Below are 22714 nucleotides of genomic sequence, written 5' to 3' on the forward strand. Positions count from 1 at the left end.
TCTTCTCTCTTCTCTCTTCTCTTCTCCTCTCCTCTCCCCTCCCCTCCCCTCCCCTGTCCTCTGTCTTTGACGGAGTCTCACTCTGTCACCAGGCTGGAGTGCAGTGGCGCCATCTCAGCTCACTGCAAGCTCTGCCTCCTGGGTTCACGCCATTCTCCTGCCTCAGCCTCCCGAGTAGCTGGGACTACGGGCTCCTGCCACCACGTCCAGCTAAGTTTTTGTATTTTTAGTAGAGACAGGGTTTCACTGTGTTAGCCAGGATGCTCTGAACTACTTATAGTACACTTCAAGCCAAAACATATAGTCTCTCATACCTCCTTGCTGTTGCACATGCTACTGCATCTTCCTGCAACCTCTTGCCTACTGTCATAACCATTTCTTCTTGTCTGCTTAACCTATTTTCCATTAAGACATAGCTGAAGCTTCAGATCCTTCAGACTGCTTTAGGTGTACTTCTTTTAAGTTCCCAGAGTATGCTATCTAACATGTTGTGCCAGTTATATAGTATATGCCTTACATACTTTTAAATTGAATTATTTAATATTATTCCACTGACATCTTTTTTTAAAGAAATTCATTAACACTTGAAATGTAGGTGATTTATTATTGTTCTTAGATACAACATTTTGTATCTTCATGCATGTTGATATTTTTAAGTTACTTTCCTGCAAAAATTTCTGAGAGCACAAATATTGGGTCAAAATTAGGGACACTTCTTACGACTCTTGGGTGTTGCCTTTCAGGTAATGATTCTTAATATCAATCTTGCCTAAATTACATGTTATAGGTATAATAATCTTCAGAAAGCAAGACTCTTGGTACTGATAACATTTTCTCTGTGTAAATAAATTTTTAAAAATTTATACATAATATCAATTTTATGTTTATGTGGTATATGTAATATTTTGTTGCATGCATAAAATGGGTAATGATCAGGTTAGAATATTTGGACTATCCATGACTTTGAGTATTTATCATTTCTATATGTTGAGAACATTTCAGTTTCTTTCTTTGAGTTACTTCAAAATATACACCGTTGCTATTAGCCTCCCTACTCTGCCATCAGTATTAGAACTTACACCTTCTGTCTAACTGTATGTTTGTACTCATTGACCCTCTTCATCTCCTGCAACTCATCCACACACTTTTCCCAGCCTCTGGTATCCATCATTCTACTGTCCACCTTCATGATACCAACTTTTTTAGCTCCCACATATGACTGAGAAAAAGAAATATTTTATCATTAAGAAAAACCTGATCTTGAACTAATATTAATTTTGTATTCAATAAACATATATAGACACTGTTTTATGTTTATCTCTATACCAGGCACTGGGAACACATGTAGTTAAATTCTTCCACTCCCTGTGTCGTTCCTTGGTTATTTTCAAAATCAGTTTCTCAAGAACTCTGAAAAGTAACATACATAATATAATTCATACATGTTTATTGTATTCATTGGAGCTGCCTGCTAAATATGAAGAAAAATCAATGTTATATTTAACCTATCAATGCCATACGTGTAAAAGATTTTGTTTTCTATATTTTAGGGAATGGCTTAATTACTTGAAAAACTGCCTCTTCCCATATTAACATTTTGCTTTTATCTTTTAGATTTTAGGAAGGTTTTAAAATTAGGATCAGATTTTAATAATGAGTAGCAAAAATGAGGTGCTTTTTTTTGGAAAATATAATTCGTAGACTGTTGAATGAAGTTCAGTTTTATTTTTTTAACAAGTTGAATGATTAGGATTTATAGTATAGTTAGTTTGTGTGTACTTCTTAAACTGTTCTGGTTTGTTTCATATATCCATATTAAAATATAAGTAGTAGATGGTTATAGTATTTCTTTGTATATGATATCCACACAAGAACTCTTTGTACTGTTGGTGGTACTGTTATACAGTTCCACACTACAGTAAGTAAATATATTACCTCAACCATTAATCAGCCTACCATTGCCATTGATGACCCAATGCTTAAGTTGTAACACTATGCTGCTGACCCAGACTCAGGGGGCTTATTTTTATTTTTTGATGCATTGCTGTAGGCAATTTTAAGGGTGTGGAACCAAGCCATTTTCTCTCTTGGACTCATTTCCACTTTTATTTCCTATGGGAGGCTTAGCCTTCCTTTCAAATATTTGAATTTCTAAATTATTCACCTATTCTGTGATTACTAGGTGGAGGAGTAATGCCCATTTTAACATACTGAATTAAAAGAATAAAATGGCTTAACTGTTCTCAGAAAATAGAATGGCTTAGCAATTCTCAAAATTAAAATTTTGTAATTTGTGAAATGCTTTTCTTATAGACACTTTATTTTTTTGTATGTGTTTTTCATGGATTACTTTTATTTTGTGCTTATGTGCTAGGAATGTTTGGCTTGGTTTTTGTCCCTGGAGAGTGCAGGGAACTGACAGGTTATATGAAGTTGAAAATAAATTTAATGAGTTGTAAAAACCAGTGTTTCATTTTTCCTTGGTAACTAATATGTACTTGTGAGGAAGTGTCCTAAAAAATTTAAAATGAATAGACCTTCAGGTAGCCTAGAAACTTTCAATTTTAACATTAATGAATGTATCTCAAAAACGAAAATAATTTTATTCACTAGGAAAAATAAAGTTATTTTAGTTTTAGAATGTGGATATTTGGGGCTTGAATTTGCTGGCCATAGTTATCCAGTCTCACAGATAAAATATATGTAATCTATATAGTTTTAAAGTGTTTTTATTTTTTTTCTTTTTTAAAAACCTCACTTTTACTTTGTTTCCTTTCTTCATCACGAAATTGATGGAACATCCTACTTGTACCAGGTACATTATAAGGCACTGGGGTTTTTAATGTGAAGAAGGTACAGATTGCAGGAGCTCCATCTTTACTAGGGAAACAGACATATAAGCACATAATTATAATAGTGTGTGGTAAGTACTGCTGGATGTTCAAAAGGAAGCCATAAGAAAAGAGCAGATGATTATATTTGAAGGCTTGAGGGAAGAGTTGACATTTTGTGGTTAGGGTGTGTGTGTGTGTGTGTGTGTGTGTGTGTGTGTAAGTGGAGGATGAAGGTGGTCGTAAGTTCACTCATCACATATTTCATATAAAATGAATCGTCTGTGCACTGTTAAAAATGACATTTTATTTGTAGGTATAAGGAGTGATTTTTGAAATGGAAACAGGGCTGGTTAGGTTCTCCAGAAAGCTGACCCTGAGATGGAATTAGGACTGCAAACTGCATGCTAGTGAGCAACACCTGTGAAAAAAAAAGGTTGGGAACAAGATTGGATGGAAAGAGTTGTCACATTGTGAAGCTGATTTTGCAAAGTCTCTGGGCAACCCATTAGGGACCTCTGGAGCAAAGGTTGTTGTAATATTCCTGCATTAGTGGAAATGACTAGGACCTTCTACCACCATTATTCAGGCATTGGCTCTGGGCTTCTCCATGAGTAGAATGCTCTTGGCTGAAAAGCTGAAGTCAACTTTATAAAAGCTAACAGCTGAAGACTGTCAGCTAATCATGTTCCTTGTAGCCAGGCAATGTGTTCGTAGTTGAAGGTGGGGGTGGACTTCGGTATGATACTAATTATTCATGGATTGATTTATTGATTGATTGATTGATTCAGTCAGCGTTAACAGTTTGACACTATGTGCTAGGGTTAGGACTGGGCATGGGTGATATGAACAAAACAGACATGTCCCTGTTCTCATGTAGAGCAAAGGTATGGAAGAAGAATTTTCTAAGCAAACCGAAAATCTGATATAAAGGACCTGTTATGGGTAAAACCTTGGCTTAAAGGAGAGATAGAAGGCCACTTTGGCTAGAGAATTCTGAGATAAAAAGAAGAGAGTGCAGGGAAACGAGGTCAGAGAGTTTGGTAGGTGTCATATAAAGCCTTGCAAGCCACAGTAAGAATTTTGGATTTTGTTCAAATAGCATTGGGAGGTCGTTGGAGGGTTTTAACCAAAGGAGTGATACAATTTGACTTATGATTTAGAAAGTTTACTCCTGCTTACCTGTTTCCACATTCAATAGGCATAATGCAAATATATATTGACTTCTCACTTAAGACATACAATGTTGTCACTTGGAGAATTCTTTCATATCACGAGTAATTGTGTAACATCTGCAGAAAACACACATTAATTACATTATTAGAGTTTATTTTTCCCATTTTCTGTGTTTCTGTAGTAACTCATTAACCAGTTATTTTGCTTCTAAGTAACTATTACTGAATTGTAAGAACCATATTAATTTTTAGTTGAGTAAATAGAACTTATGATTCATGTTTGCATTTTTTGCCTATTCTTAGCTCTGAAAAAAGTAAATAAATGCTTGTGTAGGAATTTTATTTAGGCATTTTAAAGTCTTCATGTGAATATCTTGAGTCGTTAAAGTTTAGTCCCTCACTCGATCCACACGACTCTCTGTTGTAGTACAGGACATAGTTGAAAGCTCCCAGGTTTCCTGCATATAGCAGGGACCTGCACAGTGCTGCCTTCTAGAACTGCTTTTATTTTCCTTGAGGTCAGAAGTCCTCCTCCCATAGGAAATTTTAGATCTCGCTCCTCTCCAAAATACTGACTTGCCTAATTGAAAGTTATTTTACTCATGTTGATTCTTATTTAAGACTTGTAATTGTGTATGAAAACTAGGTTGCAGTTCTGAGAAATGTCTTCTCAATGCCCAAGTTTGAACCTTGGCCACACCATTTGTTAACCATATGATTTAGGGAAGTATCTTTATGTCTTTAAAAATCAGTTTCCTCCTCTGTAGAATGGTGAACACTGGTAGTATGTGCCTTATAGGAGTATAGTGAGAAGTAAGTGAAATAATATAGAATGTCTGGTATACCATGATTGTTCTATAAATGGAAATTGTTACAGTTTTACTGTTACTTTTAATGGGATTATTACTTTATTAGGGATACTAGAAATGCAGATTCAAGTTGGGCATTCAGCTGAAATCTACTCTGGTTTCAGCTTTGGCCTTGGCCTTTGGGAAGTTGAAGAGCAGAATTGTCACTTCAGTGTCATTTCTGGCATTCCTGAATTTGTGTGTGAAAATGCTTACCATTATATCTAGTAGCCTAACATTACTTTGAGAAATGAGACATGTCATTTGGACTTTTTGTTAATGTTTCAGTGTTTATTTTAAAATTACAGGTAAGCATTCTAAATGTAACAGACAATGAACATATGCTCATAGGCTTTATGTGTTAAAGTTCTGTCAATAAGTTAAAGTATAAATGTTTATCACCAGAGTAAAATACTATAATTGTCAATAATTGTAGAAGCTGTTAGTTTCACGTATAGAAATCATGATTTCACAAGTTCAATGATTAGGTCAGGAGATTGACAGTTAACACAAATACTAACCTAGTACATTTTTTTTTCTTTTTCTTTTTTTTTTTTGAGACGGAGTCTTGTTAGCTGGATATATTTCTTTTTTTTTTTGTTTTCTTTGTCACAGAACACTATTTACAGTAGAGGAAACTGGCATTGCAGTCTGGTGGTATAATGGCTTGTTCACATAAACCAGTACATGTTCATCGTTTAGTACAGAAAGCCCTAATGGCACATGCCCTATTAAAATTTAGGGCATCTCCAATATTCTCTCTCTTATTTTTCTTTGTCATCTTTTCTTTTCTTTTCTTTTTTTTTTAAATAAATGTTTTCAAGGTTTGTCTAAAAGAAGGCCATATAGGTTCTTGGCTACCAGAGAAGACAATTTCAGAACAGTTGTTGCACAGTTGACTGTCACCTTCATTTTTTTTTCCAGACTCATTCTTTATTAAAAAAACTAAAAAAATGCATCCAACTAGGTCAGTTTTACAAAATCTTTAGGGGAAGACAGCGAAGGAGCAAAGGGGCTGAAGAGTAAAAACACCTGAGGTAGCCTTTTCTGCGGGTGCTTTTTCGGCGCGCGTCATTTAAAAGGAGGAATCTGCTAAGATTTAACGCCCTGGGGCAACAGACCTTGTATAGGAATTGCCTACTTTCCTCCACATTTTTTTGTTTAAAAGAAAGAAACTTATTTTGCTCCATACTGATGGCTTATACACCAAAATGCAAAAAGACAAAATACATTCTTTCATTGTGGAATTTTTTTCTTTGTTTGATTAATTGGTTGGTTTGATGGGTTCCTGTTTTCCTCTTCCAAAATGCTAGGACAAGTACCATTGACTCTTGTTCTTTTGAGTAACCAAGTGTAAGTTGAGGCTGATTTGTGTGTTTCGCTTTTGTTGCTTTTGTGTGATGGGATACTCAGAGCACCGCTTTCCTGCGGGGGGATGGGGGGTGCGTAGATAGGGGATTGAGATGGAGGGATGAGGGAATTCAAAAGAATGGAGATGGAGAAGTAGGGGAGGGGAGGTTGGAGAGAGATAAACAGAGAGAGAGATAGAGAATTATATAGCAGTATGCAAAAAACCAGTTTAAAACCTGTGAAGCAAAGAGAAATGGATGTATAAGCTAGACAGGCATAAGGAGTGACACAGTTTTCTCTTCAAGGAGACGGTATCCCTCCGGTTGACATACACAGATGATCCAGAACTGCTGTGAGTGTCCTTCTGATGAGATTTCCCCCTGGGTGAATTTTGTGTGGGTGGCCTCGAAGCTCTTCTGTACACCGTGAACCTCCCAAAGAAAGACTTTAAAGTCTAGAAAAGTCTGCTTTCTCTTTAAAAAGAAAAAAAAATTAATAGTTGATTAAAAATTGGAATTAGTTATTTAATATATTATTTCTCAAATATATTACCGCTGCAGGCACCCTGTGTAACCCACAGGCCACATATCTTAATGTCCCCTACTAATATGTACACCCATGTACAGAGATTTGCCACAAAAAAAGGTGTGCATTTTGTTTGGCTTTGAAGTTCACCTATGTTACTACAACCAAAAGGGACAGCGTTGTGGGAGTTAAGGAGAGATCTGAGTGGATGGTGAAGTGGATTGCTGAAGCCTGCAGGAGCCCTGGGAGGCAGGAGGCAGGGCCTGGAGGTTCTGGCAAACCTGGGTGACCTTCCCTACCCCTTCTTGGCCCCTGGGATTCTCAGGGCATCTACAGAGTCCCTGGCCGCCTTCTCAGACTTCCCATTCCTCAGATGGTCTTTGCTTTGCTCCGTATCTGGCTGGCTGTGTTTGGTCTCATTTTGTCAGGTGTTGGAAGGCCTCCATTCATCTATTGTTTTGCTGGTGCCTGTGGGAGGCCTCACTTGCTGCACTGTGAGGCGACTCCCTGAGGGTATTTCTACTCCTGCTGTTTCACCTGTGTCCCTGATCTTGCGTTGTGCAGTCTGGCTAGCAAAGAAGTGCCCGATAATTCTGACAGTCACTTCCTCATTTTCATGAAGCACAAATGACTTCTGCACTGGTTAAGTTCTGTGGTTCATTCATGGTCTTGCCACCTTTGCCAGTCACCTGGCCAGCTGTGGAAGAGGGCACTCTGATATGGGCTTCCAGCTTCACTTCTTTGGGGTTAAAGAAGTTTTCTTCTTTCAGTTTCCTGAAGATCCGTCCCTGGGCCTTGATGGAGGCTCCGGTGAATCTTGCCAGCTGTTTGATGTGTGCCCCTTTCTTTCCGATGATGGTACCCACAACCTGGGTTAGGATGAAGAGATTCACAATTTCCTGCTTTGGAGAGTGATGATGCGGGAACGGGCCAAACTGGTGATGAGGGTACAGGCTGGAGAAGTATCCGGAGTGGGTATTAACAGCCAGCATATCATTTTCAAAGGCCTCACGCAGTTTCTTCATAATCTCTATCTCAGCACTGGCACAGGCCTCCACTGTGCCCTTCACAGTAATGGTTCTTTCTGGGTTGTATATGCTCAAATCCTGCAAGGAGGAGATTGTTATCTTGGTCCCTGTTTCATGTTCAATTTTCTTCACATTTCTGCCTTCTTTTCCAATCAGTTTTCCAACCAAGCCATTGTGGGCCATGATTTTCAGAGGAATCTCTTCGGCTGGTTTGGTCTCATCTGCCTCTTTCTGCATGATTTCAAGAATTGTGTGGCTGTGACATGCTTCAGAAGTCCCCTCTGGGGTGGCATGCATGGTGACAGGCTTCTCTTCAGCTCCAGAGTTCTCTTTTCTATAGATGTCTAACCGGGACTGGGTCTACTTAGTGATGTTCATTATGGTCAAGCCCTCCTTTCCGATCATGGCACCAAAAAACTGGGTGGGATCTGCAGCGGGAAATCAGTCTGGCCTGAGAAGAGCCCCCAGGGCATGGCCTTGCTCCCGGTAAGAGTGGTCCGGTCCCCACCCTGGGCTCGTTGAGCAGGTGAGGGGGAGCTCACCTCTTCATCTGGGATATAGGAAATCTTGAAGGAGTAGTTCTCAAACTGATGCCCACTTAGCTTCTTCATGGCTATTTTGCTTCTTCTCTTGTTGCATATGTGACGTTGACAACAGCAGTTTCTGTGTCTGAGTTGACTTGTTCCACATTCTCCACTGTCCCGTATTGAGCCAAAAGTGCATCCAACACCTCCCACTGAAGGTGAGGAGGTATGTTTCAAATCTGAATTTTCCTGTTCCTTACCTTTTTAGAGACTGAGTAATCAACCATGATTTTCCCATGCAATTCCACTTTACCTTGGCCTTGCCGCCGCCCCGCGCCCACTCCACAAGCTGGTCGGGAAGGGACTCCTGCGAGGCTGGGTTCGGTCAGGCTGGGAGCAGAGCCTTGTGCTGGCTAGAGTTGGGTAGTGCGCGTGCGTGAGTTCCTAGTACATTATTAACTTTATGAAAGTCTTTGTAATTTTTCTAAGTCAAAATGTTCATAAACATTTAAATAAAAATAAGACATTAGTAGAGGTTGCATTATATCCTGATTATTTGTATAATTTATAAAATTGTTTAATGTACAAGCACAAATAAAACATTTAAACTATATACATTTTCTATTTAATTGCAACAAGTCTCCCAAAATAATGCCCTATTTGGGATTTATTCACATTTATAAGATTGAATTAAAGGGAGAAATAGAATGTTCCAGGAAGGAGAATAAAATGATTAATAGTATCCAAGAAAATAATCCTTGACTCAAATATAATAATGAAAAAATATGAAGGTATGAAAAGAAGAAAGTGTTAGAGAAAAATTAGATCATCTAGAACACACCTTACTTTCTCAGTAATCTTAAAATAATAGACTTTTACAAGAGTGCTTTGCAAACATTTCTGTGTAGATTTTTAATTAATGAATTGTTGATATAGAGGAAAGAAAATGTAGTAAGTTGCTAGAAGTATCAGCATCTTCAATGCTACCAAAAAAGTCTTGCTCCCGCATCTATTTCAGCTGAAATTGAACACCTTCTTTGTCACTACAGATGTGTAGAGACTATAGTAATAATGTAGCAGCTGACAGCAGGTGAGAAATTGAGTACCATGTTGTCATATTAAAAATCAACTCAATATGCTTAATAGAAACTTATCTTGAAAATTTATTTTAAATTAGATTCTACATTTATCTTTGTATTCCAAAAAGTCATTCTGTAATGATGATATTTGGCTTTTGCTACAGCTTAGTAGTGTGCTGTATTTTAACAATATGGAATGTAGTAAAATCTATTCCTTCTGTGTGCCTATCATATTTATTAATTTACCCAAATTATACAGAATGTTGGGTAAGTTTAGAGGAAAGTATTTTTAATAGCAAAATCCTGTGTTTTCAGCCTTAATTTTTTTAGAGGCTAGTTTCTATTTTAACTAATAATTTAGTAGGCTGCATATTATATATAAAATTTAAACAAGTTTTATGTTTCAACATAGAGGAATTGCCAATTATTTTCTTCTTAACTAAGTGATGCATTACATTAAATCCACTGGAGTACTTTTCAACATAATTTATTACACAAATAAGTACTACCATATAAAAAATTTCCTCCTGTAATCCCAGTACTTTGGGAGGCCGAGGCGGGCAGATCATGAGGTCAGGAGATCGAGACCATCCTGGCTAACATGGTGAAACCCCATCCCTACTAAAAATACAAAAAAAATTAGCCGGGTGTGGTGGCAGACGCCTGTAGTCCCAGCTACTCGGGAGGCTGAGGCAGGAGAATGGCGTGAACCCGAGAGGCGGAGCTTGCAGTGAGCTGAGATGCACCACTGCACTCCAGCCTGGGCAACAGAGCGAGGAGAATCCGTCTCAAAAAAAAATTTTTTTTTTCAGTGTTATTTCATTTTCCTTCAGTTCTTTCATGAGATAGTTGTTAGAACCACTTACTGTGAATTAGAGATAATAGAGACATAAAAAAAATTTGCTTTTTTCCCCTCTACAGTAGAAAACAATGGTAACCACTTATTTATTTCATTGTCAATCAATGAAAATAGAATAGTATCTACTGGAGATGGGTGTGGAGATCTTAAAGTTTAAAAACAGCTGCATAGTATCCAAATAAGTAGTATAGGATGTATTGTAACAATGCAAGAACTGGTTTGATTTAATTAACTGTGGTTTAATATGTTGTGCATCTCACTCATGGCAAACCATGGTAGCATTTACTGGCTGATGCTTCAAAGCACTACTGTTTTTCATCTACTGTCATTGGTCAGTTGTGTTGTAGAGGCATTATATAAGGTCTGGAAAACAGTTCTCAAGGATTTTGCTTTAATGATAGGTGTAACATCTAGTCCATTTGTTGATGTCTTTTTTTTTTTTTTTTTAAAGACAGAATCTTGCTCTGCTGCCCAGGCTGGAGTGCAGTGGCATGATCTCGGCTCACTGCAACCTCAGATTCCTAGGTTCAAGCAGTTCTCCTGCCTCTGCCTCAGTCTCCTGAGTAGCTGGGATTACAGGTGTGTGTCGCCACACCTGACTAATTTTTGTATTTTTAGTAGAGACAGGGTTTGGCCATATTGGCCAGGTTGGTCTTGAACTCCTGGCCTCAAGTGATCCACCTGCCTTGGCCTCCCAAAGTGCTAGGATTATAGGCGTGAACCACCATGCCTGACTTGCTGATTTTAATTTGATGTAATCTCTGAACTCTGTTCTTAATGACTTTAAAGTTTGAAACTGTAATGGTTTTACCAAGTAGCTTTTAAATGATGTTTCCTGAAGCAGAGAACAGATAAATTTGAATGATATGTTTCCAACTACAGACAGCAGTGATCTTCATGTCCTATTACATTCACCCTATAAAATCACCTGGATGTTTTTAAAAAGGCAAGTGGAGAATGGAGAAAAAAGAAGCATTGCTCATGTGATATGTACAGTGATCTGAGATTTCTTACATTTGATAATGCTATGGAAGTTATCTTAGATGTAAAGTAGTTTCAAAAATTCCAGTTCTGTAACCACATCTGATATGGTTTAGCAGTGTCCCCACCCAGATCTCATCTTGAATTCCCACTTGTCGTGGGAGAGACCTGGTGGAAAGTCTTTCCTGTGGTGTTCTCATGATAGTGAATAAGTCTTACAAGATCTGATGGTTTTAAAAAGAGGCATTCCCCTTCACAAGCTCTCATTTTTTACCTGCCACCATCCACGTAAGATGTTACTTGCTCCTCCTTGCCTTCCCCCATGATTGTGAGGCTTCCCAAGGCACATGGAACTGTAAGTCCAATTAAACCTCTTTCTTTTGTAAATTGCTCAGTCTTTATCAGCAGTGTGAAAATGGAATAATACAACACCTTAACTTTTGAAGTAAATGAGATGCCTGATGGTATTTCCCCCCAAGTATTTTGTGTTTGCTTTTACAGGTACTTTTGGATTACTTGAATAAAATGCAAAATTACTATAAAATAGAGGATTATATCTCTTTAACAGATTATCACTGTTATCTTTCAATACATTGACAATGCAAGGGTAATAGTTGAGGGTTTTTGTCAAAATGTTGGGGTAAGCAACCAGGCTAATGTAAAGTGGAGGCAAGGAAAATGTTTCAGTGAAAAGGAAAACAGGCCATGTAAATACACTGTCGGTGAAAAATAAGAAATGAATAAATAAATATTTAATAAAATTAATGACTGAAACAGAAAAAGTCACGAATGTTTTTGGATAATAGGCTATACCACAGTGATATAGAATTAGTTGAGAGGGTGGTGGTGAGGGATAAAAGACTACACATTGGGTATAGTGGTGTATGCTGCTTGGGTGATGAGTTCCCCAAAATTAGAGAAATCACCACTAAAGAACTTATCCATGTAAGTTTTGGGGGAACCACCTGTTCCCCCAAAATTATTGAAATAAAGTAAAATAAATTTTAAAAAATTCATACAAAAAAAAAGTATTTTGTTACCTGACCTGCATTATGCAGTTTTTTTTTTTTTAATTAAGAATGGCAAACTCCTTCTGAAACTCTTGATGGCCTTCATTTCTCCAATTTCAGGTCTTGCTGCTCTCATCCCTACTTCCTATAGGCAGTACTACCAGTAAGCTTCTGTAATAGGCCTCTAGGCAGTCCTAGTTCCTTCCTTAGGTTTGTAGGTCATGCTCTTCCATTGCCTGGAGTACTTCAATTTACTCTACCCTCACCCTATTTTCTGGTTTACTTTTCTTTATCCTTGAATATTAATTCTATAGACCAGGATAGGGGTACCTTTATAATTTCAAAGTGCCCTATACTTCCACTGTCATAGTACATATATTAATTGTACATTTCTCTAAGTTAGTGTAAGAGTTTGTGGGAGTGTGTGTGTGTGTGTGTGTGTGAAAAGACAGTATCTTTAGTTAATAAGCACAAAATAAATATGTTTTGAATGAGAAGATTCTGGTTCTAGTATTTACTATTTTTGGATTTAGGAAACATTTATTAAGTGTTTAAATATTACTTCTTAGTCCAGCCTGGGGGGAGTTTAGAGGAAAACTAATGGACATGGGGCAAGCTTAGGTGGAAGGATGATGCTTGAGCTCAGCTGTGTAGGATGAGTTAATCTGGACCGAGTTGCTGATAAAAATAGAATAAATTTTGGTAAGAACTTTTCCTCCAGTGTATTTTGGCATTGCTTTGTATAATAAAAAATAAGTTAAAGGATGTTAGACTATAATAAAATTTATTTTGAAAAAAACTTATGAGAAATTAACTTTATATGCAAATTCTAAAAAAGTCTGAAATGTACAGATGCTTCATGTTAATACTGACAGTTATTGACTAGTTTATCTTATTTCAATTCATGATAAAAAAGCTAAAACAGTTGTTTTTAAGCGCTAACAGAATAACTGGGTCTTGGAAAATAAGTAGCATTATATGCAAAACGTGTAATATGCCAACTGGTGGCATTTTGCTTCCCTATAATTATTATCTAGTGAATGATAAGACTAGATTATCATTCTAGTGATATATCTAAAAATAAATTTCTTATTTATTTATATGTTATATGGTAAAACTTATATTTAGAATCTTACAAGGGAAAGGAAAACATCTTTTCCCCTCTCCAAAATCTACTGAGAGAGGAAGGTATTTATTTGGCTTACCTGAATTACATGAGACAATATCTCAGACTTTCACCTGAGTAAGAATCACTTTGGTTCATGCTAAAATACAGGTTCTTAGGCCAGTCCTGTTTTTGTTGGTGAGGCCCTTACATTTGACCTTTAATGAGCATCCCAATGTTATCACATTCCAATGTGATAACAAATTGGAAAATAATGTGTATGTCAGTAATATGTAATTCAGATACTAACGACTGACCCTTATTCTCCTGGCCATTGAGTGGTGTGGCTGACACATTCTATGTAAATCTGAGGTTCTCAACAGGTTATATCCAATTCTGTCATAAATTTAGAGTAATCTTAAGTACATTGAATTAAATGTTACTTATTGATAAAATGCATGACATTTCACCTAGAATTCACAAAATCAGTCAAATGACTTTATTCTTATCATCTGGGTACCCTACTTTGCTAAGCAAACTGTGTTACATGTGGTTTTGTTTATTACAGTCTGTGCAAAAAGAAACATCAACAATATTACTATCATTTCACTTTGTTATTTCTGGTATTCCACTAATGCCTCATTTGTAATAGTTAGGTATATCTTTATCTTTCTAGTAAACTGGTTTTTAAAGAATAGACAATTTTAAAATGTTGAAATATAGTATATATCCCTAACTGACTTTGTAGGGGATAACTTTCTTTTTAATATTCGTTATTTCTTGATTATATGCTGCTTATAAAAAATACAAAGCTTAGACATTTACTTTGTTTTTTACCTTTTGCAATTTTGTTAAAGTAATACATATTCACTTTAATATGTGAAACAGTGCATTAATATGCACAGAAATATCTTTAAAAAGCTAATATACTTTCCATCCCTTTTTTTCCCACCTCACTTTCTTTATGCTGATACAAACATAAACACATGTGTAGGTTTGTGTTGAGTATGTATTTTAATGTGATTATTTGCATATTTTGGAACTTGCTTTTTTAAAACACCATGTTGTCGTTGTTGTTCCAGCATAACTGTATAATTATAACTTATTCTTCTTAATAACTGTGTACTATGCCATAGTATAAGAGAGTATCATTATTTCTTCAGTAATTCTCCTGTTTATGAACATTTAAGATGTTTCCTCTTTTTCGTTACTACTCATAATGGTGCAACAGATAACTTTGCTTATAGATCTCTATGCATTCATTTTCTTTCTGTTTTATTAAAGATGCAGGATTGTGGATCAAAAATAATGTGTATTTCAGTTTAATGAATTTCCTTTATAAAATAAATAACATTTTATATACTTGTTATCATAAAATAGACTATAGAATATGGAAAACACATAGAATGAAATAAAAAGCATCTATAAATCTACCATCAAAACACAATCAATGTGCTAACAAATTGGAAGTTATTTTTTCAATTGTTTGTAATTATTTGCTTCTTTACAATTCATTACATCAATTGTGTTGTAATCCTGTAAGGTTTATTTTTACCACAAGGAAGATTTCACATAGTAATTTCAAATTCTGAATTTTAATTTTTTTTTTTTTTTTTTTGGAGACAGGTTCTTGCTCTGTCACCCAGGCTGGAGTGTAGTGGTGTGGTCACAGCTCACTGCAGCTTCAGTCTCCAGGACTCAAGTGCTGCTACCTCCTCGCCTCTTAAGTAGCTGGGACTACAGATGCATGCCACCTCACCCAGCTAATTAAAAAAATGTTTCTTTGTGGAGATGGGATCTCACTATGTTGTTTAGGCCAGTCCGAACTCCTGGGCTCTAGTGATCCTCACACCTCAGACTCCCAAAGTGCCGGGATTTCAGGTGTGAGCCACAGTGCCAGGCCTAAGTATTTTTTTTAAGACCCAAGTAGTTTTTTTTTTAAGGCCCTTAAGTTTTAACTATAGATTTGTCTTTGTTGTTCCTACTTCTTTCACTTAAAGAGAACAGCTGAGAACTTCCAATGAAATTTGTAATATAACCTAAAAAGTGGAATATTGATAAAGGAAGAAAAAATAGCCCTGAAATAGGACTGTGCAAGCTTGAGTATTCGGTATGGCATCTACCTGATTAGACATGGGATTTTGGTTAAGTTACTTGACGTCAGAACCTCAGTTTCCTCCAATATTTCCAAATTCAGGTAATAATGACTTACATTTTAAGATAGTTATTTGCAGTTGAAGAAAAGAAGCAAAATATTAAATGGTATGTTGTTACTTAACTTGATTCTGTCTTAGAACCAAAAATGTCAAAGTTTTCCAAACTCAATATCAGAAAGTTTCTTTTTGCCTGCTTGCAGTCCATCCTGATCATCATCCCCATAGGCAGTTCTTATTCTGATTTCTGTCATCATAGGCTCAGTTTTCCGATTCTGGAAGTTCATGTAAGTGGAACTATACAATATATACTCTTTTGTATCTGGTTTCTTTCAACAAAATGTTTATGTGGTTTATCGATGTTATATGAATGTAACATATTTCTATACTGTGCGGTATTATGCTATGTAAAATTAGTAAACTATTCTAATTCTAAACTAATGTTATCAGTAAAATTAGTAAACTATTCCACTAAGTAGGATAGATTAATAGGCTCTAAGTGAAAAACAAGTATTCTTTTAGCACCACTTTACCTTTCTTTTTTAGAGAAGGATGTTTGTATTCATGTATGTGTGTGCATGTATATATGTTACTGATAGATGGATATATAGGTAGGTGAATAGGTAGAGTGGTAGTTTTGGTTTGAAAAATTGAGAAGAATTCATATAAAACAACTATGAGTTATTACGTCTTGGGAAAATGGAGCATGTGAGACCTACCTTTTATATACTTTTAAAAACTCATGTAATTATGAGTTTTACCTTTTATGTTTTGTGTCTTTCAGATGAGGGGAGGAGGAGCTATACCACCTACCAAATAAATAAAAGCTTTTAAAATTACTTTTTTCTTTCTGCTCTGTTCCTTATTTCAACTGTCTCTCCAATTTTTTTTTCTAATTGTATGGGGAAATGTAGGCTTTAATTTAGCTCTTAACGTTACAAGAGTTGCTCTTAACCTCCCATAAACAAGATTATTTTGCCCATTATGGTTTTAGGGTGTGTGTGTGTGTGTGTGTGTGTGTGTGTAGTAGCTGGCTATTTCTGTCTATGATAATTTACCCTGTTCCCCCCATAACCCCCACTCCCAATGCATTTCCTTGGAGAGATCTTTTGAAAGTCCTGGCAGTTATTTACTAAATATAGTACTTTAAAGCAACGAGATAGTATTCATTTAAGTAAGTGACAAATTTTTCAATATTTGGGAGTTAATATTTTAAACTCCCAAAATAAAGATTGATCCTTTTTGGCAATTTAGCCAAACCTTCAATATTTGATTGTTTAAAGATAGATTTAGTTTCTGATGAGTGAGGGAAACGAATCTGAAAAAAATGATATACTTTGCTGTACTTTTGTCATAGTTTATAATCAAATCCTTGGAAACTAATAGCATTAGTAAACAACAAAATAATTATAAAATTAAAATATTGAATCATTAACAGATTGTTAGCAAACAATAGAAAATATTGGGGTTTTAAAAAAATGATATTGTTTACTATACTGAGGTAGTCAGCCTCAAAAGATGGCTATGAGTCAGACCTCCTAGTATTTATGCTCTTCTATTGGCCTTTCCGCTTAAATCTGGGCTGGCCCTGTGACTTGCTTTTGACTTGCTTGTGGTGAAAGTGATACTGTTTGACTTCTGAGGACAGGTTATAAGGAGCCTTGCATTTTCCGTGCGAGTCACCTGGCATATGTGCTCTGGGAGAAGCCCGCCACCATATGTGAAGGCCAGTATCCCTGAAACTGCTATGTTGTGAGGATGCCTAAGCTAGTCACACAGAGAGGCTAATTGTAAGGAAGGAGAGAGAGAAATGCTTCTCTGACTCTCAGCTGTTGCAGTTATTCCAGCTAAGTTATCAGACATATGAGTGACAAAACCATCTTGGATCTCCAGCTTGATTGAAATTTCACATGATTCCAGCCCAAGCCACCATCTGATTGCAGCTACATGAGTGAGACCAAACCAAGAACCACTCAGATAAGTCTAGAAAATTCCACAGAACTGTAAGAGAGAAATAATAGATTCTTGTTTTTAAACCTTAGTTTTGGAGCATTTCCATAGCAACAAATAACCAGAACAGGTATTTTTAATTAAAATTTGTCTTAAATATATTTTATTATGGAAAGGACCAAGATATTCTACTCATCGTCAGCATTTCACTCTTTTCTAGATGACAGTATTTTGAGCCAAGGGATATGATTTAAATAATTGACACAGAATTGCAGATAAAGAGAGGTTCTGAGGTTAAGAATCAGTTCAGCCAGAACCAATCTGAAGCATCCAAGGCTACTAGAAAGCTTTAAGGAGCCATGAATCATACTTTAGGGACCCAGCAGTAATGAGGGGGTTCAGGTTGAATCCAAGCATTTTCTGTTTATAAACAGAACAATATAATAAGATATGTAATAATTTACTTTAAAGAAATTAAATAAGTATAAAGCTTTCACTCTTTCCTCCTCATTTACTTTATTTGCTACTTTAGATGGTATTTTGGTGGCTCAGTTAAAATAATACTTAATAAAGTTAGGCTTCATGTAAAGGGGTGGGATTTGTATCAGATTAATGTAACTTCTAAGTCCCTTTATGCATTCCAGATAAGAGGAAATGTGAAATCCCTAATGCCAGAGACTGCTGTTTTTTGATTGCTAATGCTTTGACCTCAAAGTTCACTGAAGATTAGTATATTAGGCATAGTGCATTCAAGCTCATTTTTTAAGTTATCTTTATGTTTTGTCAACTGCCAGGTGGACTCTGGGCATTTTTTGGGGAAATGTGGTTAAGGCAGCCATAATTAGCAACTGCTTGAAATACTTACCAGGTATTTTAAAGAATATTAATAAGACCTCATTTAATTTGGTTGGCAGCTCTTAGATGATTTCTACAGTGATCATGATCATGTCTTACATTTTTATATATTACCTAGCCATTTAATAATGTACTTGAGAACTAAATATTTTAATAGTATTTCCTTACAGTCTGATACAGCGTGCAATGTTAGGTATTTAAATGTTGTCTAATACATAATTTTGAGCTCAATTAGCTTGAAATGGCAAGTTCATCTAAAGTACATATGAATAAAAGAGATTATAAGTATAGTGAAGTGTAACATAGAACTGGTAAATATTTTAAATATATGTACTCATTATGATTTGTGAATATTATAGCCAAAGCATGCAGTTGCAACAACTTCCAAAATTAAAACTATTTGAAAACTCTTTTACATTTTACACTTAATAAACTAATTTGTACATAAAACACATTATTATTTATATTTAAAACTAAAAAAATTCACTTTCTCCAGCTATTCTAACAAAAACTTAATAAGTAGGCATTGCTTTTAAAATGACACAATCTACCAGTTATTTGGTAAAACTAGCATAATCATAAATTTCCCATCCATGCTTTTTCCAAAAATACTAACCCATATTGTTCTCTCTGGACCTGTTGTAGGGATGACTAATCCAACTGCTGAGGTCTCCCTTTATGTGTTTGATGGAACACTTGGCTTGCTGGACTACAGCTGTGTGTTTATGTGCAGTGCACACCTGCAGGGGCCTGACAAATAGCTGTAGTATGCAGAGGATACAAAATTACCCTGGCAGTGCTGCAAATAAGGAAGTTTCTGTTTTGAAGTCCATATGTGTGTGTGCTTGAGATGCCAGCTGGTGTATTTATGTTGCATGCACAGATGTAAAACTGCCAACTGATTTTATACCAAATAAAGTCTAATCTTTTTATACGTACTTTGTGTCAAAGTTATGAAGTGGTATGTAAGAATATTCTCATGACTTAGCTCTTTTAAAATAAAAGCTGCTATTAAAAATATGAACTCATAATATCATTAGGAAAGAGAGGAAGAAGGATAGTGATAGAGATGGTATTTCTTAACTATTATCCTGTGTATAATAATGTTATTACTATATCATTTGATAAGTAAAGTTTTGATGTGTTATAATCATGAATGATATATATTCTCTTTTGTGGCTAGAGTCAGGTCTTTATGAAATCCCAATTTATGAATACTGAAATGTGAAAGACAAATTTATATAATTACTTGACTTGAAGGCTTTGGCTATTCTGTTTTTCAAGTACATTTGATTTTAACAAGTTGAAAGGATGGTGCATTTTTTGCCATTTTTAGAATGTATTTAAATTTGTTCTGAAAGAAATACTAGTGTTTATAAATACCAGGGATAATATTTCCCAAGTCTATGGAAATTTTAAAACCAATATAAAAATAGTGGAAAAGTCAGTTATTCAAAAGAACCTTTGAAAGAAGCAATTGTTTTTGTTTCTTTTAATATGTCTTCTCTAACTAAATGAAGAAATATATTTTATTGACTGTGTCCATCCCAAACAAGAATAATGATTTGATTATTAGAAAATTGATCTTCAAATTAATATTTGCAAATGAGATACTTTATATGTTACTTAAGTGTAAATGTAGATTAGAGTGGAAGCTTTTTTAAAAAATTAGTGTTGGATATATTCATTTTCTCTAAGAACTATTATTGCTTATGAAGCAGTGATTTTTTCCATATATAATTGGTTTTTTTTTTTTCTTTTTCTTTCTTTGTTTTTTTTTGGAGATGGAGTCTCGCTGTTGTCAGCCCGGGCTGGAGTGCAATGGCGCCATCTTGGCTCACTGCAACCTCTGCTGCCTGGGTTCCAGCAATTCTCCTGCCTCAGCCTCCCGAGTAGTTGAGATTACAGGCATCTGCCACCATGGCCAGCTAATTTTTGTACTTTTTTTTTAGTAGAGGCGGGGTTTCACCATGTTGGCCAGGCTGGTCTCAAACTCCTGACCTCAGGTGATCCACCCACCTCGACCTCCCAAAGTGCTGGGATTACAGGCGTGAGCCAACATGCCCTGCCCATATATAATTGGTTTCTAAAATTAATAGATATGTTTCAGTTGAATCATTTTCAAAAGGATTGACTTTTACTATATTTGAAATATATGTACAAATTAAGAATTTTTAGACATTGCTCAACAATAACTGTTATCAGAATGGTTATATTTGTTTTTGTTTTATTTATAACCTCTTTATTGTTTTGTATCATTTTATATGTATAAGTTTATAAATATTTGCAAATGGAGCAAAGTAGTTCAAGTGCTTTTCAAAATCATGTTAATTTTCTTATTAGAAAATTTTAATGGTACTGTAAAAATATGTTGCCGTATATAATCTTGTATTCAGTTTTGCATTTGAAACACACTGAATTTGTCTTTCACATAAGTATATCTAGATATATTGATTCTTCTGATATTAATGTAAGTTATAATTGAGTTCTGATTTTTTACTTATAGAATTGCCTTATCATAGTTCCTTATTTGACTATATTTTACTGACATTTTGTATGCTTTCCTAATTATTATTTTTATTGATAGTGTCAAACTTGTAAATAGTTTGTAATGCCTTTAAAAATTTACATAGTGTTTAATAGGCATCATTCCTTTTTCTTCAATGATAGGCATGATGCCTTTTTTTGTCATAAAGGGATGTATATTTGCTATTTTTTCTAGCATGATTTTACTTGAACTTTTACTATAATTAAATTTCAGCAAATGCGGGAAAGGCCTGAGCTTTTAGCATTGTTCCTTAGCCTTAAAGTCTAAATTTTGACTAAGTCAGGCATCTTAATTCATGAAGAAAGTTTGATTTGGAATAAGTTTTATATAATGAGACAGAAAGATGGACTAGAGGGACAAGATGTTTCTGACAAAATATACAATTACTTGTATGATTAAAAAGTGCATGAAGAAACCAAGTACATCAATTTTCCAAATGAAAGGTAGTATGGTATACTTGAATTAACTCTTGATCAGGAGACATACAAAATTCTAGCCCTGTAACACACAGTTGTATGTTGTTAGACTGGTTTCCTGGAGCTTTAGTGTAGTTTAATTTTTCTACCAGAGAAAGGGAATAGTAATTCTGATTAATATTGATATGAGTATTAATAATAAGATAATGGACATAAAGCTGTTCTGTGATCAGGGTGTGGAGCATGTAGTAGGTGTCCAATAATAGTTGACTTTTTTTTTTAAAGCAGTAGTAGTAACACTTTGAAAAAGTTCATTACATAGGAAATATACATGTAAAGTTAGCTCAGAAAAGGATAGACATAAGAAAGCTTCACTGATGCCTTACGTTTTTTCCTGAAAATATATTTTAAAGAAAGGACCAAACCTCAAATCTTTACAGCTAAAAGAATCTTTTATTACTTATTTGAGAGATTATGTTCAATACATTGCTTGGTTATTTAGTGCTAGGGCCAACTGCCTTTAGTAGGATATCACTTCAAACACTGCTGCCGCCACTGCAGGTTGCAAGCACATGATTGAAGGCTTCTAGTTCTCAGCTCATGCCCAGATGTCTTTCAATAACTATAGCCAGTAATTTCTTCAAATTGCTCACTTTATCAGCAGCACATGTCATCAATCCTGAAGTGGTTGGTCAAGTCAACTGCAGAATCTTTAGCTTATAGACACAGCTGCAAACAGGTGAACAGGCAGAAAGTAATTTGTGCAGCTTGGTGGCTGTCAGACGAAAGACAGACAATCTGTGTTTAAAACAGATTGCAGGCCCTGTATGGGCCAGACAAAAGGGATTTCTCCAACTGCAAATAATTCTAAGGTTAACATATTTTCCTTTCTGCCATTAGGTGATTTGTTAAAATTGGAAACAATGAACATTATAAATCTACACAGAAACTGGAGACAAGATGAAAGAGAAAATCAGATCACTAAATAGGTTTACATTTGTCTTTCCAAAGAAGTATAACTGGCATTCATATAAGCTGTTTTCTCACAAATTAAGCCAAGTTATAAAATTCTTTGAAACTTATAAGATTATAAATTTACTGGTATTAAAAAAGCAATGAACCTTGAACAGTCCAGTTTTATAAGTAGTTTTAGAGTTAATTGTTAATTTGTAGATGTTGGAATTTGCTTCTTTAAAATATTATTTAGTATTTTCTTGCAGCTTTATTAAGTAGATTTTAAAACTAGCATATGCTAGATATAACACACTTTTCAGCACATAAAATCTACCATGGTTACAGAACAAAATTCATATGGAGAAAATATTCTGAGGATCTATGCATTTAAAAAAGTTATCCTCACATTTTTTCCTTTGGAGTTATTTAGATCAGAATCTGAAAGATACCTGAATCTATCTGTAAAACAGTCATATTTTAGAAGATAGTTCTACAATAACACTAAGAGTATTCATCATTTTTG

The 22714-nt window shown here is 35.3% G+C and overlaps 1 protein-coding gene and 1 pseudogene across 1 annotated transcript in view; one reads left to right on the forward strand and one right to left on the reverse strand.

The window, feature by feature from the left end:
• Positions 1 to 22714, forward strand: part of LOC108542214 (vacuolar protein sorting-associated protein 13B-like) — a 441791-nt gene that overhangs the window by 231607 nt on the left and 187470 nt on the right. The window lies entirely within an intron of this gene.
• On the reverse strand, positions 7210 to 8383 carry LOC108542892 (insulin-like growth factor 2 mRNA-binding protein 2 pseudogene; annotated as a pseudogene).

This window comes from Rhinopithecus bieti, unplaced genomic scaffold (genome assembly GCF_001698545.2).
Source record: "Rhinopithecus bieti isolate Rb0 unplaced genomic scaffold, ASM169854v2 scaffold_73, whole genome shotgun sequence".
Classification (NCBI taxonomy): domain Eukaryota; kingdom Metazoa; phylum Chordata; class Mammalia; order Primates; family Cercopithecidae; genus Rhinopithecus; species Rhinopithecus bieti.